Genomic DNA, 5,774 nt, shown 5'->3' on the forward strand with positions numbered 1-5,774 from the left:
TCTTTCGCCCACGGCAGGACTCGAACCCACGAGCACCGTCCGCCGTAAGCCCACGACCGATTGGACGCCAATTTGTGTTATAATATTTCAATACAATTTTTATTTTATCAAGTTATTTACTTTAGTTTTAATTACTGCCACCAACGCGCCATCAACGAATTAAACAGCAAAATTTATTATTTGAATATCTTCGCTATTTACTGTGTGATCGGAATGAAATTTTCAGGAAAAATCTAGGACAATTATATCTTCGTTTGTGCAAAATCTGGGATTCCTGGCTTTCAAATTGCTCTTATAATTTCGTTATGAAATTTTCTATGTCGATTTGCTGGCGGTTAAGGGGGCGTGGCTAAATTTTGAAATAAACTTGATCTGCTTGCAATATAGAGGAACCCACATACCAAGTTTGGGGTCTCTAGCTCTTATAGTCTCCGAGATCTAGGTGTTCATACAGACAGACAGACAGACGGACATTGCTATATCGACTCGGCTATTGATGCTGATCAAGAATATATATACTTTATGGGGTCTGCCAAGCCTCCTTCTGCCTGTTACGCACATATTCGGTAAAACAAACCCAATAGACCCCTGTACTTTTTTTAAGTACGGGGTCTAAGAAAAATAATGCGTATTTTTCGATCAGCTAACTTCGAGAGGTTGCTTCAATCAACTTTTTATCGGTTAGAGACAACAATTTACTTTTAGAATATTATATATAAGTTAGTCTTATGTAAATATGTTGTTTAAAAACTAAATTTTAATAAATATCTATTGCGTGTTACCATATGGTTACGCTGGGCTATTCAGGTTAAAATAAGAACATATTACTAATACTAAGAATATTAATCTAATAAAAGAAAGTTCTTAAAACCAATATGTGCGTAACAGGCAGAAGGAGGCGTGTCAGACCCCATTAAGTATATATTTTCTTGATCAGCATTAATAGCCTAGTCGATATAGCAATGTCCGTCTGTCTGTCTGTCCGCCTGTCTGTCCGTCTGCATGAGCGCCTAGATATAAGAGACTATAAAAGATAGAGACACCAAACTTGGTATGTAGGTTCCTCTATATTGCAAGCAGATTAAGTTAGTTTCAAAATTCGGCCACGCCCCCGTTATCGCCCACAAATCGAAAAAAAAAATTTCATAGCAAATTATAAGAACAATTAAAAAGCTAGTGACACCAAATTTGGTATGTAGATTCCTCAACATTGCAGGCAGATCAAGTTTATTTATTTTTTTAATCGGACCACTATATCATATAGCGCCCATAGGAACAATCGGTCAAAAATCAAGTTTTAGAATGAAAAACTTTTTCGTTTAATGAGATATTGTAATCAAAGTGTTGCACTAAGCATATAACTTGGTTTAATATATCCTGTCCAAAGTTGGTTCAAATCGGACCACTATATCATATAGCTGTCATAGGACCGATCGGGTGAACATCAAGTCTTAGTATGAAAAACTTTTTTGTTCTATGAGATATCGTAACCTAACTTATAGAGTATGCATTTAAGTTAGTCTTATACGTCCTTACCGAAGTTGGTCAACTATATCATATAGCTGTCATAGGACCGATGCGAAATCAAGTCTTAGTATGAAAATCTTTTATGTTTTGTGAGACATCGTAGCCAATCTGATAGAATATACATTTAAGTTAACTAAATATTTTTTAATTTTTTCCATTATTAGTTTTTGCCATAGTAAGAACGGGGTCTCCGACAGTCGAGTATGGTCGACTGTAGCACCGGCCCATTAGTTTTTTTTTAGGTACGAGGTCTAAAAACTGTTGCCTTTAATAATAAAGAGAACAAAGGGGCTCCGCTTTTTTCATACTAAACCTTCATTTTCGATGTATCGTTCCTATGGCAGCTATATGATATAGTGGTCCGATCCAATAATAAAAACAAAACGTGATCTGCCTATGGTATCCTACATACCAGGTTTGAAGTCTCTAGCTCATATGTTTTCTTAAATCGACACGTTCAAACAGACGGACGGACGGACATGGCTCAATCGACTCGGCTGTTGATCCTGATCAAGAATATATATACTTTGGGGGGTCTACCAAACAAATTATACCCTTATTTGCCCAAAAAATGTAGAATTTTATTGACTATAACTTATTGAAAATTGATAAAGATGTCATATGTCAATTTTTCAAAAATCGATAAAGTGTAAGCTAAAACACCTTTATTTACCTGTAAAATGTTACCTGAGTAATTTAAGCCCTAAAAGCCCTCAACTCACCTTTCAATGATATATAGGACATATCTGTAGCTTCTATGGTTTGGTGGGGGCTAAAATTTGAGCGGGATTAAGCGTTTTCCCGCTAAGCTAGCGGTTTTTTTCAAAAAGTCGTAAAACAAACTTTTCTAGATTTTCGAAATAGAATAAATACCCATCATAACACATAAGGTTTTGTAGAGTTTTGATGCAGACATACAAACAAACAATCTGACTTTTAATTTAATTTAATTAAATTATCGTTTGAACTAGGTGTCGCATTTAGGTGATCGAGGTATCAATTGACGCGTATTTTTTAAAAATACAAAATATTATCAAAAAGCCCCAACGGACTTTCGATCGGCATATAGGTCGACCTGATCGGATAGCAAATTGTCAATATTAGCTGTATATATTGTTAGTCGCCTTTTGCACCCTTCGTGCTGCTTTCGTCACTAACGCGAACTTTCGTGCGCAGTGATTTTAAACACATTATTTTAATATCTTACATTTTTTATTTATTTTGAAGTAACTGGGGTCAGTTGCCTCCCTCTGCCCATACCTGCGTACCTTGAATTCGCCTATGACTCAGCTCATCTATGTATGCGATTGAAATTAAATTCAAGCACATACCAAATGCCACAAGCACCGCCAATCGCACGAATTGATAAAAATAACTATTTGCGTCAGTATAGTTTTAGACGTATATCCAAAAACACAATTGATATTCTGTAAAAATTGAGATCGGTTAATAAATATGAATATTCGAGTAGGTGGAGAAAACAACAGTTATGACTAAAATCGATAACTTTTTTTTTTTAATATAATACGTGTGAATTAAAAAAAAAATACACTGAGCCCCGATTGAAAGAAAAACTATTACATATTTTAAGTAGCTTGTATTGCTTTAAAAATTTTAACGGCTATAATTGTCTTTCTTTTTAGCCTAGCCTATCTTGTTGCGATTGAGAGGGATGTTCGAAATAATGGTAAGTAACGTCAATTACTTTTGGCAAAAATTTAAAACAAACTTCATTTGCTCCAACTTTATTTTACTTTATCTTTACAACAAAATAATAAACTAGTGGGCTGGTGCTACAGTCGAGCATACTCGACTGTCGGAGACCCCGTTCTTACCATGGTAAAAACTAATAATGGAAAAAATTAAAAAATATTTAGTTAACTTAAATGTATATTCTATCAGATTGGCTACGATGTCTCACAAAACATAAAAGATTTTCATACTAAGACTTGATTTTCGCACGATCCGTCCTATGACAGCAATATGATATAGTGATCTGATTTAATCCAACTTTGGACTGGATATTTAAAACCTAGTTATATGCTTATTGTATCAGTTTGATTACGATATCTCATATATAATAGAGTGGTCCGATTAAAAAAAGAAATAAACTTGATCTGCCTTCAATGTTGAGAAATCTACATACCAAATTTGGTGTCACTAGCTTTTTAATTGTTCTTATAATTTGGATATGAAATTTTGTTTTTCGATTTGTGGGCGAGAAAGGGGGCGTGGCCAAATTTTGAAATAAACTTGATATGCTTGCAATATAGAGGAACCTACATACCAAGTTTGGTGTCTCTAGCTCTTATAGTCTCTGAGATCTAGGTGTTCATACAGACGGACGGACAGACAGACGGACGGACAGACAGACAGACGGACACTGCTATATCGACTTGGCTATTGATGCTGATCATGAATATATATACTATATGGGGTCTGCCACGCCTCCTTCTGCCTGTTACGCACATATTCGTCAAAACAAACCCAATAGACCCCTGTACTTTTTTTTAAGTACGGGGTCTAAAAATGAAAATGCAAATCGGGAATGATATTTACGTCTCACGCAATCGAGACCGCTCGACGGAAGCATTTCTCAGTTTTCATGGGCGCAGATTACACTAGGCAACAAATTTGAGCTTTTGGCTAGAGCCAAACCCACTTTTTTTTATGAATATGGGACCCCAAACGACGAAAAAAAAAATTTTTTTTCAATGATGAGATTATTTTTGTAGAATTAATTTAAATTTGGTTTTTTTTTTTAAATTTTTTTTATAGGTGCGCCCACGTTTGTTATCACTTTTCGAGAATGTTAAAATCGATTTTCAAAAGCTTAAAATTTAAACCAGTATTTTTAGAGCTATCAATGTTATAATTATTTTTTACCTTTTTTTACTTTAAAATTCGATGAAAAGTCGAGAAAATATTTTACATTTTTCTATTTTATTTGCTTAGTTGCATTAATTACACGTCGTTTATAATATAATATTATTTTGTGTCTAGGCATGTTTTTGTCGATTGTGATGACTTCCTTGTGGAGCGGCATCACATTTAGTATGAAAATTATTTGTGATTTTTCAGATATCTTAACCAATCTCACACAATATCAATTTTTTGATATTTTACACATTTTGACCATATTTGGTTCAAATCGGTCTACTATATCATATAGCTGCCATAGGAGAGATCAGATATATCATCCAGAAATCTTAACTAAACTCTTATAGTATGCATATAAATTGGTCTTATGCATCCTAACCGAAGTTGGTTCAAATCGACTCATTATATCATATAGCTGCCATAGTTCCGATCGGTAGAAAATCAAGTTTTAGTATGAAAAACTTTTTTGTTTTTAGAGATATCTCAATCAAACTCATGAATCGGGTATCTTTAATTACATTACATCCTAACCAAATTTAGTAAATATCGGACTACTATATCATATAGCTGCCATAGGAACGATCGATGCGAACGGTCGATAAGCAACCTTTAGTGTGAAAAACTTTTTTATTTTTAAAAGTAGCTGTACCAAACTAACAAATTATAAACCGTGTATTGCCTTATACAACCTGTTCAAATTTGGTTGCAATCGGACCACAATAAACAAATTTCGTAAAACTTGTTTCATTGTTTATATGATAGTTACTTAGCCGTCTGTCCATAGATTTTAATGAATCATATCTTAAACGACGCGTAATTATGCAAATAAAATATAAAACAAAATGTGATGTCTTTTTTTTCGACTTTCCTCGAATTTTAAAGTTTGATATCTTTTAAACTACTGTCTTAAATCTGAAACTTTGTATTAATGTATTATAGATATATTATTTAATTATTAATAATAGATATATTCAATAGCTTTCAGAAAAAGTGAAGCTTTTGAAAATCGAATTTGACGTTCTCGAGTAATGATGAAAAGTGTGAGCGCAGTTCTGAAAAAAATAATACAAAAAGGAAGATATTTTAAAAAATTCTAAAAAAAAAATCTCACCATAAAAAAAAAATTTTTTTTTTCGTCATATGGGGCCCCAAATCTATTCAAAAAAGTAGGTTTGGTTCACGTTATTTTTTGGCTGTTGCCTAGTGTTATTATTAAAACTAAATGTATTCATTGCATTGGAAATTACATTAAATTGTGTGTAGTGAGAAGCTTGAGAGCGTTTGTTGCTGATAGGGGTCGCCTTCCAAGAGCCGAAATCTTCAGCTGCTCATTTGCTTTAGGAAACTAGAGCGAGAAACAACATAGA

The sequence above is a fragment of the Drosophila innubila genome (genome assembly GCF_004354385.1).
Source record: "Drosophila innubila isolate TH190305 chromosome 2L unlocalized genomic scaffold, UK_Dinn_1.0 5_B_2L, whole genome shotgun sequence".
In the NCBI taxonomy this organism is placed as follows: Eukaryota; Metazoa; Arthropoda; class Insecta; order Diptera; family Drosophilidae; genus Drosophila; species Drosophila innubila.